The sequence below is a fragment of the Anabrus simplex genome, chromosome 1 (genome assembly GCF_040414725.1).
Source record: "Anabrus simplex isolate iqAnaSimp1 chromosome 1, ASM4041472v1, whole genome shotgun sequence".
Classification (NCBI taxonomy): Eukaryota; Metazoa; Arthropoda; class Insecta; order Orthoptera; family Tettigoniidae; genus Anabrus; species Anabrus simplex.
The window spans coordinates 865,999,974-866,011,989 of NC_090265.1; the positions used below are offsets into that span (position 1 = coordinate 865,999,974).

The 12,016-nt window shown below is 38.3% G+C and overlaps 1 protein-coding gene across 1 annotated transcript in view; it reads left to right on the forward strand.

The window, feature by feature from the left end:
- Positions 1-12,016, forward strand: part of LOC136857659 (zinc finger protein 836) — a 66,896-nt gene that overhangs the window by 8,965 nt on the left and 45,915 nt on the right. The window lies entirely within an intron of this gene.

A 12,016-nucleotide genomic window follows, 5' to 3' on the forward strand; every position in this document is an offset into this window, starting at 1 on the left:
CCTTAGATGTAAATTAGTGGAGCAAACATGCTCTTTATAATAGCGTAGCTGTTCAGAACTATAATGTTCATACCTTACATATTATCTTGTTCTTGTCCGGGTCCATGGCTAAATGATTAGCGTGCTGGCCTTTGGTCACAGGGGTCCCGGGTTCGATTCCCAGCAGGGTCGGGAATTCTGACCTAATTGGTTAATGTCTCTGGCATGGGACTTGTGTGTATGTGTTGTCTTCATCATAATTTCATCCTCTATCACGATGCGCAGTTCGCCTAAAGGCGTCAAATCAAAAGACTTGCACCTGGTGAGTTGAACATGTCCTCGGACACTCCCGGCACTAAAAGCGGTACGACATTTCGTTTCATCTTGTTATTATACCTGATTTTTGGACTAATAGTCCGCTGTTGTTATCAGAGCTGACAAGCTTGTTTGTTTTTGTTTGTTCCAAGTCTTAAAATCGAAAAGAAAAAATGGAAAGAAATAAAATTTCAAGATTTAGTGCTTTAACTTATGCTCCAATCATTTCCTTGTCCGCCCATTCACCCCGGCATCATCTTGCACCTCTCTGATCCACAATATTTCCATAACAATAATAATAATAATAATAGTAATAAATATGTGGGGGCAAACCATTGATTCGAATGAATTCGAGAATTATGTAGGAAAAATGAAGTAGCTAGCTTTTATCCTCATTATCTGTTGACGCTAGTGTATCGTTTTGAATTACCAGGTATAAGCCCAAAAACTTTCAAATTAATTAAGAATGGCAACTTTAGAGAAAATTATGTCTTTTCTGGCAGTAGTGGATGTTTTGCTATAAATTTCAATCATGATATCATGTGCTAAAATTCTGGCTTGCAGTTTGATAACATTTGATCCATCACCATCTGTAGAGGAGTAGTCGCCTTTACCAGTTTCTTGCAAAAAAAAAAAAATTGGGCAGATTCCATTTTTTTGTGGTTTTGCCTGCATATTTTTAAGTAAGCAGCATATTTTGTAAAAGGGTCAAAGAGGAGACAATTTTTTAATACAACTATAACGAAATAATTGTTTGGCGATAAGCATGTGGCAGAACCTTTATGAAATCTCCCCCAAGAATAATAATTTTTGCACCAGAATGAATGGAATATTGTTACCTATGATATATTGTAGAAGATGATTCACACACATTAATGAATGACTATTTGCCTTTGGAGCTTTATCCCATATTGAGCCATGCTTATCGAATATCATCAGCTGCTTTGGAATTTAATTTTAATCCAGACACTGAACTGTCATTTAAATTTAGAGGAATTTTGGGTGTAATGTGCACTGTTCAACTGCTGGGGAGTAAAACGACGACTATTCCTGTCCACAAAATACAGCTGATGAGTTATGGTATGAACATGCTGGTTGGATTACTCCTCGCTCAGCGTTCATCACTGCTTTCTCTTCACACACAAAGCTAAGGGATACGAAACATACCCATATATTTCAATAGTGGCGTTCATGCTGGCACTTCACTCGTCCCTCTTCTCTACATTCCTCCCTCAAGAATCAAATTGGTTTGATTCTGGAGCGATGTGCTTGTTGAGTGCTGTTCTGTGATTGGTTGACTCAAGGCAAAGGCTGCCTACTCATAATATTATCGGCCTATGTTCATTGAAGGTAAAATATCAATATTAAATTAGTAGCCTACTTGTTTAATATTGTCTTTATATTCTACAAGTGTAATCTTCTGATAAAATACAGATTACATTATTTAAAGGGACTGGGCGAGTTGACCGTGCGCATAGAGGCACGCGGCTGTGAGCTTGCATCTGAGAGATTGGTTCAAATCCCACTGTTGGCAGCCCTGAAGATGGTTTTCCGTGGTTTCCCATTTTCACACCAGGCAAATGCTGGGGCTGTACCTTAATTAAGGCCACGGCCGCTTCGTTCAGACTCCTAGGCCTTTCCTATCCCATCGTCGCCATAAGACCTATCTGTGTCGGTGCGTCGTAAAGCCCCTAGGAAGAAAGAAGAAGATTGAAATGGAGAGTAATATTACATTACTACTGCGTTTATAATTGTAATGACCAGTTTTTCTTTAATCGAAATAAGGTTGATATGTTAGTTGCTGTACTTCCGTGGTTTCCTATTGCTTTCAATTAATTTTAGCAAATATTGACATGTCTGCATTCTTACTCTTATTCTACTGCTTTTTCTCACACCTATGGGGTTGCGGGTGCAAACTGTGTCGCACATGTGGATTTGAGTCAGTTTTACGGCTGGGTGTCCTTCCTGGCGCCAACCCCATGTGGCTAGGACGTGGGATGTAATCACTATTGCATGTTCTGCAGTGGTAGGTAGTGTGATGTGTTCTCTGAATATGAAGAGGAGAGTGTTGGGATGAACATAAACAATCAGTTCGCGAGCCAGAAGAATTAATCACATACGATTAAAATCCCCGACCCGGGTGGGAAGCGAACCGGGACCCTCTGAACTGAACGCCTTGGCGCTTGTTCATTCTTATAAGCCATAAATTTCATTTTTTATCTACTTATACGTTTAATAATAAACAAGTCTACCAAATCACAAAAATATTTAAAAAGCATGACGTCAGAATAGCCTTCAAAACTTGTAGCAGAAACACAGATATTTTACACAATACCAATTGAATTTTATTAATCATAGCAATAAGTTCACCAAGTCAGGTATTTATTGACACAATTGTAATAATTGTAATGCATATTATGTCGGTCAAACAGTTAGGAGCTTCCATACAAGATATTTGGAGCATGTTAACGCCCTGAAATACAACAGATTTTTGGTGATCGGACAGGACATGGGTGATACTAACCATAAGTTCACTAATATCAACCAAGACATGAAAATTCTCAAAGTTATACAAAAAGGCCCCATGCTCAATATTATGAAAAATTGTTTTATCCATCTGGAACGGTTTTTCAATCCTAACTTCAATCTAAATTAAATTTCAGGGAAATCAAACACTTTATTTGACCTTTCAGTTCCTATCTTTAGTAATCATGTCTCAGAAAGAAAGAATTCTTTCTTTTATAATCTCTTTAAATTCCCCTCTCAGCAGCGTTCTTTCCGCATCCTTCAGCCCCACCTTAGACACTTCCTTCTCCTTCTCCCTCTCCCCTTCCCTTCCCCTCCCTTCTCTACCCCCTCCCCTCCTCTCCCTATCTACCCCTTTCTTTACATTGCCTCATTCCTACAAGAAGTCAGTACTTGTTCCCTATACATGCCTTTGTTTACATGGCTTGCCTGCTTCCTCCAGCGAGTTAGTGCTTGATCTACATCAGACATTAGAGGTGAGTCTCATAAATAATTTTTCTCCTTCCGTGGTTTCCCATTTCACACGAGGCAAATGCTGGAGCTGTACCTTAATTAAGGCCACAGCCGCTTCCTTCCCATTCCTAGGCCTTCGCTCTCCCATCTTCGCCATAAGATCTATTTGTGTCGGTGCGACGTAAAGCAAAAAAAAAAGGAAAAAAAAACCATAATCTGTTTAATTTAATTTGGCTGAAGATGACCACTAAGTCGCTGAAACTAGTCCCATGACTGAATTAATATTATTTACTATACAGTATATTGTATTGAAAAGGCCCTCTTGTCAATTTATTTCTTATACTAGCGAATGTACCCGTGCTTCGCTACGGTATTCTACATTGTATTCGAATATCGAAGTAAATAGTGAACATGCAGTAAATAAGATTGTTTTAAAATTGCATGTCTCTTAGCGTTATCCGAGAAAGAGCATGGGGAGGTCCCCGTACGTTGTTTCCAATGTAAAGTGTTTGTTATGGATTTATGATACAACGGCAGGCTCACTTGCCTACTGCCATTCACAATCGAGTTGGGAAGTTTACATTATAATTGCAGGCCCATTGCCTACTACGCGGACAGAATCGATTTGGGGAGTTTTCGTTAAAATGGCAGCCCCCTTTTCCTACTTCCAGACAGATTACAGTTGAGGAGTTTTTATTATAATGGCAGGCAATTACCCTACTATCACTCGAAATTGAGTTGTGCAGTTATCATTATAATGTCAGGCCCATTTTCCTACTTCCAGCCAGCTTACTGCCAGTCACACCAAGTTGGTGAGTTTCCATCAACATAGCAGGCCACTATGCCTAATGCCAGTCACGTTTTAGATGAGGACATTTCTTTATAATGGCGGGTACCCTTGCCTACTGCCAAACACAATCGGGTAGGGGAGTTTTAAACAAAACTGCATGCTCACTTGCCTTCTGCAAGTCAAATCGAGAAGTGAACTATTCATTACAATTGTAGGCCTTCCTTACTAATGACAGTTACACAGGAGTTGGAGAAGGAACCCTTTCATACTGCCAGTCAAAGTCGCTATGGGGAGTACTGATTATAATAGCAGACCCACCCTTTCTCAATCGCTACAAATCGACATCAGTGAATATATATAAATCGACATACGAAAGTATATGAGTGTTTACAATACTGAAGACCTTCATTTACATATTAACTGCTACTAAACGTACGTCAAATCGACAAAGGATTATACCAAAAGACACGCCGGATTTAGTGGCCTAAATGGCTGGTCCTATGATATGTCATCTATTCTTGGGTCAGATTGAGTTAGAAACGTGCAACAGGGTAACGTTTTTGTAAGATTATCTCACATTACATTACTTTTCGGATAATTATGTGACAGCTACATACATAGCATTTGGCTCACATATGGCTACTGGGTGGGCCAATTTTCGTGAAGAGTTTGATGATTTTATATTTCTTATAAGTGACTGAAAGTATGAATTATGCATGTGAAAAGTCCAAATTTACTTAACATCGATTAATAGAGAAACGTAAAAGGGATACATATACGACAAAAAGTCATAAGACCAAGGTTGTAGATCATTCCAAATTGAACGGAGATTGTGCAATCTGTTATGTGATAGCAATTTCCGAAGGTCTGCACCATAATTAAAATTGCCTGCATATTTCGATATTCTTCGGGGATAAAAAGTGAAAAATTTGATGATCATGGATGTTTTCCGTTCCTTACAGGCTAAAACGTATAATTTTGTGAAATTTCAATTATCTTCTTTTCCTTCTGGCAGATTATGCCGCAATCTGGATTTTGGGCGAGGCGGGTAAAAATTAGGACTTTTAGGAAACTAAACCAAAAATTATGCAGATGGTCATTATTACCCCTTAAACGGAAAGCTGTACGTAAATTTCGCCAAAATAGTCAGTGTAGAGACACATAGTCGTTACGATTTGATTTATATAGATAAGGAATCTGCTCCATGTAAAACACCTTTTGGGCTATGTCCGTTGGACTTAACCTGCAAAACTGACCATTCAAGATATCTCCCTTATTAATCCTCCTGACGAAAAAATGTACATGAAAAAAAGGTTTAGAGGTGGAATTCCATCACGTTTGGTCGATTTCCAGTCAGGTTGGTCTTGTTCTGTATATATTGTGGAAGAGTAAAATCACCATTTCGGTTCCCTATAAACCGCCAGTCCATTCCGGAACATGAAATGTTATTTACATTTAAAACCTACCTTTGGACAGGTGGATGCTAAATATAAATTTTGGTTCGAATGTCTTCAGTAGTTTTCAAGTTGTAAGGAATACGCTTTACACGCACCTGCTCGTGAGTTAAGTCCGATGGGACTTGTACAGAAAAACGGTCCGTTAATGATGTCTCCCTTATTAGTCCTCGTATCGAAATGATGCACATGAGAAAAAAGGTTTAGAAATTAATTTCTACCTAGGCAGGTAGATTTAAATTAACGTTGGTTGTGTGTATTTTGTGGAAGTGCAAAATCACTGTTTCGGTTTCATATAAACCCCCAGTCAGTTCAGGGATTTAGAAACAATATTTGCCCTAAAACCTATCAAGGACAGGTGTATTCTAAATATGAGTATTGGTGGAAATACATCCAGTAGTTTGTAGCACTCGCGTACATACGGCGTAATTAAGGAAGAAAATAATACAGTTAAGAAAGTTGAAAGTAATAGAAAATGGATTATAACTGAGGACAGTCGGATAACGACAAATATGTAAATGCCAAGTTAATGTATTGGAAAATCAAATGCCCCTCAATAAATTATGCTAGTGTGAGTTATGGATATAATAAAGCGGTAAAAGAGGAGAAATTTAGGTCCAGTGATTCCTAGGTAAACAAATAATAAGATGATGACTAATGGTGTTATTATTTAATCTATTCGAGGGCGGTTATAACATCCAACGATATTCCGCCAATATCCCGCAGATAGGCCGATTGACGCCTCTCTTGCCTTCTACCTAAGGAACAACCACGAATTTAAAAGCATGATGAGGAAAATGGCAATACGTTACTTCCCTGTTGGCATGCAGTCAGAGACGTTGCCATGGTAACCTGTAGGTTCGTTGTCGGTCTGTCGGTCACTCAATGCAGAGCATGATACCAGCGGAAAATTGTAAATTTCTCCGTCATGTGAAGAGTAAGGTAAATTATGAACATAACGAAAGTTGTTTATAATGAAGAGACGTTTCACGTACGGTAAACGAAGTTTACAGAAAATCAATAGTATAAGAGAAAATGGGGGAAAACCATTCTGGCTTTCCTATAAACCCCCCGTCTATTCAAGGATTTTAAAATGATATGCATATTGAAACCTTTCCCGGTATGAGTATACTTTAAATATGAAGTTTGGTTGAGATCTATTCAGCCGTTTCTACGTGATGGTGGAAAAACCATTCTGGTTTTCCTATAAACCCCACGTCTGTTCAAAGATTTTAAAATGATATGCATATCAAAACCTTCCCCGGGATGAGTATACTCTAAATATGAAGTTTGGTTGAGATCTATCCAGCCGTTTCGACGTGATGGTGGAAAAAACATTCTGGTTTTCCTATAAACCCCCGTGTATTCAAAGATTTTAAAATGATATGTATATTGAAACCTTCCCCGGGAAGAGTATACTCTAAATATGAAGTTTGGTTGAGATCTATCCAGCCGTTTCGACGTGATGGTGGAAAAACCATTCTGGTTTTCCTATAAACCCCCCGTGTATTCAAAGATTTTAAAATGATATGCATATCGAAACCTTCCCCGGGATGAGTATACTCTAAATATGAAGTTTGGTTGAGATCTATCCAGCCGTTTCGATGTGATGGTGGAACAGACAAACAGACAGACAGACGCGAAACGTAAAAACCACCGATTCGGTCTTGAGTTGACCTAAAACGGATAAATATCTGAAAAATTGGCAAAACAAAAGAAATTACAGACAGCGGACCCCCTACAATTTTATTTATATAGATATAGGTTATGCTGGCCATTCTGCCAAGGAGTTGGACATTGAAATGTCTACATTGACATTCTTAAATAGTCGTGGAATCTCAATGGGTCCTTTTTTTTCATTTCCTGGTATAAATGGTGGAATTAATTGAATTTCTGCCTTCTCTTATTAATTGGATGCACGGTGTACCTTCTGTCAGAACTTGAAATCAAGTACAGTTTGCTTGCTACTGTAAATTTATTATCACTGTTGCTATTCTACTTAACCATTATGTACACAGATAACTACGAACATTTACATAAAAACGAAATTAAATTTTTTTTTTGCTAGGGGCTTTACATCGCACCGACACAGATAGGTCTTATGGCGACGATGGGATAGGAAAGGCCTAGGAGTTGGAAGGAATCAGCCGTGGCCTTAATTAAGGTACAGTCCCAGCATTTGCCTGGTGTGAAAATGGGAAACCATGGAAAACCATCTTCAGGGCTGCCGATAGTGGGATTCGAACCTACTATCTCCCGGATGCAAGCTCACAGCCGCACGCCTCTACGCGCACGGCCAACTCGCCCGGTGAAATTAAATTTAAAGAACACAATGTGATCTTGTGAATGCTGCACAATCATAACTGGATGGAAAATGTTCCCTGTTTAATGAAGAAGAGTGAGGGTTCGTCTCCTGCTATGGGCAACTTTGAATGATGAGTGATGGGTGAAGAGCACTGTTATGAGCGCAGAGTGAGGAGTAAACCACCCGGCATGTTTGTATACAAAGATGTCAGACTGTGCCCGTGTTTCTAATCTTTTACACCTCCCCTATCGGGCCACCTGCTCAGCGCTCTCACAGTTCAGGCAGCCTGGAAGTACTGGCGAGCACACTGACCAGTGAGAATGCTACATTTTTCTTTAATAATTTAAAAATACACACCAGTAATTTTTATGCTTTTAATGACACACTGCAAATCTACAGACCATGAGCTTTCGTCAGAATGCATTATGATCTCAGTTGTTCAGCCGTTCTCTCAAAATCGATGCAACAAAAATCAGTCTAGTATTTTAAATATATAGATGGCGTGTGACCTCTGAAGAGGTCCGGTGCAGGTCTTTAGAGTTGGTGCTGTATATAAGTGACCTGTGTATCTGTGAGGATGCGGCCCTACCTAGGACGAATTCTAATACTAAAGACGACACACACACAGGCCCCAACCTGTTGGAATTAACCAATGAAGGTTGAAATGCTTGCCCGGCTGGGTCAAACCTGGGACCCCTTGGAACAAAGGCCAGCATGCTGACCATTTTGCCATGGAGATGGACTTTCGGGCCATGGTAGTCGATATTTCACCCTTAAATCAGTGTGTAAACCAAAGTGAAAGATGAATACGATAAACTTGTTTTGTTGCTGGAAAGAGTACTGGGCTGTGATGATGTCAATTCAGAGGACATTACAGAATGCATGGCAAAAAACGAATGATATTGTGGAAATGGTGACACAGGGTGAAGTAATAGAAGAAGAAAAAGAGAAGGAGGCATTCTTAAAGGACAGGAAAAGTTTGTCCCCCATTCAGAAGGGTTCATGACGATTGAGCCGCTGCAGTAAATGAATCAGCAGGAGGAAACAATGTCAGTTGATGTCTGCTTGTGTAAGTGAAGGGATATGACATCGTGGAATTGGGTTAAAAGGGAGAAGTTGCTATCTATCAAGGACTTTTTCAAAAACCAAGTTTTGACTCTTTTTTCTTAGACCTTCCTTTTCACATTTGCGCAATCATTTATCAATGCACAATGCCTACATTTTACGTTAATGTTTTGTTTATTTTAACCCATTAGCGCCTAGCGTTGCCATATGGCAACGATTTTCGCACCTTTTTCTTTTAATGCTGTAGGCAACAAGAAATAATCTGGAAGATTGTGGTGTCATCCGACAGTTAGAGAAGGGTTTGTGGAATCTAGTAATCATGTTTATTTCGTTTTAAAATCTATTGTTATGACATAAAGACTGGTGGACTCTTGGTTATTTTAAGATTCCTGCGAAATGGCTGCCGGCTTCACGTAAGAAGGATATAAAATGTATAAGTGAAGTTCTTTCATTGGATTATGTTTACAGTAGTGTTGTGCACACTTCATTATATATGTTGTAAGCATTTGAAACAGTACGGGCGCACAATGCCGTAGTAGTGCTTGTTGAATCATTAGCGTTGCCATATGGCAACGCTAGGCGCTTATACTCAGTAAAATAGCTGCAGCTGTCAGATCATGATACTTTATACTGATTCATACATCTTCATTTCAGGAAGGGATTTTCCCTTTTAGAAGCACTGGATATGCTACTGACTGAAGATCTCGATGGTGATATTTTTGTGGAACCGCACTATGTAAATGTACTTACAGATGAGGGCTCCTGCTGATGAAGATGATGGTGGGCTTGTTGATAATCTCTCTCTCGAAAGTTATGTGTCAGTGCTGAAATGAAGCTTGTAAATAATGAAAGAATCGGGATTAGTTACGATGGTGAAGGTGTGATACCAGAGGAAGGAGTGCCTTTTCTCTCTACTGATGCAAGATCTGTTTCAATACCCGATGCTGCGAAAGAGCGGATAACTGATAGAGGAAATAGTAAATCAATTAAAAAACCAAGATAGACTGATGGGGCTGATTTCAATATTGGGCGACTGTTGACATTTCCGGAGCCTAGTTATAGCAAGTGAAAATCCATGACTGTTATTGACATTTTTTAATTGTTTACAGATAACCAGCTGATCGAACATTTAGTTCGAGAGTCTAAAATGTATGGGGTGTTTTCAAATTGTATGGACCCACAAATAACTTCTGATGAAATTCGTTGCTTTGTCGCCATACTTTTCATTTCTGGATATAATAGGTTGCCCTCCAAGCGTTCTTATTGGGACACGCAGGATGATATGAAGACAGTGAAAGATTGTCATTCTCTATCTCTGTGGCTAACGCGCAAGTATTGAGGGTGGGCTTTTATATGCCTCCGAAAGTATAGACTAATAGTTTGTAACTGCATCTGAAGTTCTTTGATTCTTCTTCTTCTTCGTATTTTTTATTTTATTCTATTGTTCCAGTGAGTGTTTTATTTTGACAGGCAATGAACTGTACATATGTGTCTATATACTGTAAACAAATATTTTCTCCTTTGTTCAATAATTCTACTTTTTTACCGTGGTGTGAATAAAAACTGATATTCCATATTCTTACAATAAATAATGCTAAGATATTTCAACATTGTTATTGCACGAAAACGAAAAAAAACCCACTTTGCAACCTAAATTCGACTTTCAAAACTCATTGTTTAAAAATAGGTAGTGCAAACGCCTAGCGTTACCATATGGCAACGTCAAATATCTTATGACCTAGCGATTCCAAAATTCTGAAACTTGTTTTATTAGTTTATTTTGGTCTCAAACATGCTACAAAACACAATAAGTAAGCAAATCTCAGAAAAAAATTAATTCAGGCACTAATGGGTTAAAATTGTATGTACTGTGCAGTGTACACGATTTTATGTTTCTTGCATTATATACATACTCATAGATATATTACATACATTATAAAATTTATCTTAAAATGTGTACAACATTTTAATTCTTGGACTTTCTTTTTGTGATAAATTTTTAAAAAGTATTGTACATAACAAACATTTATGAAGTACAGGCCTGTTTTAAGATGTCAGAAAATATTAATACGGGTGGGTTTTGGTATCAAAGGGTATTCAAAGGTATGGGTGGGGCAGGAAGCGAGTATTTATAAAACTCTGGCCTATCCAGCTTCTTTGTTATCCAGCCTGTGCTTCTGTCATATTAGGCTGGATAATCGGCAGTCTTATGTATGTATATATTAAAGCTTTCTATCTTGGTGTCCCAAGATTCAACTTCTGATGAGTACAGTGGTTGAATTTTCATATATACATGCCGACATACGTACATACATACATCTTTATTATAGATTGTTATGTCTTTTAGCATTCAGACTGCATGCCTCTGTGAATTTACTAAACTCTGCCACAATCCTATATTTGTAACAAGCTCTGAAGTTAAATAATATCAGGGAGAGGTTGTCGCCCTTTCTTACTCCTTTTCTAATCTTGAATGTTTCTGATACCTTTCCTTGGAACCGTACTTTAGCTTCAGTGTTTGCGCGCGTTTCTAGTATCAAACTCTGTGTCTTTTGAGTCATAGACCTTCTGGAAATCAACAAAGATCACAATCAAGTGTTTGTGTCTTAGTTTCCTAATCCTTACAATGGACTTAAGGATGTATAGTATATCACTTTGATTTATGATCTGCCCTTTCAGAACCCTGCTTGGTATTTACCGGTCTGGCCTCCTGCATGTTTTTCTACTGTTTAATAGGAGTTTTGAAACAATCTCTTATGCAACTGAAAGCAGGGAAATTCCTCTATAGTTGTTCGTATCTTTGGGATCTCCTTTCTTGAAGAGAGAACATGGTTGCCCTCTTCCAATCTTTTGGTATAATCTCTTTTTCCTAGGCTGATTACTTTTGCTAACAGATTGGTACCTCCTCATTTAATCATTTTAGCTGAAGTCTGATCATTTCTTTTAGTCTTGTCATTCTTGAGCCCTTGTTCACTCTTTCTATGTCCTCGTGTTATCTCTTCTGGCTGGTTTATTGGTTTCAGTCTATTTTTTGGTGTTCTTCTTTTCTTCGTTATTATTATTATTATTATTATTATTATTATTATTATTATTAATATTAATATTATAGTAGTAGTAGTAGTATTAGTA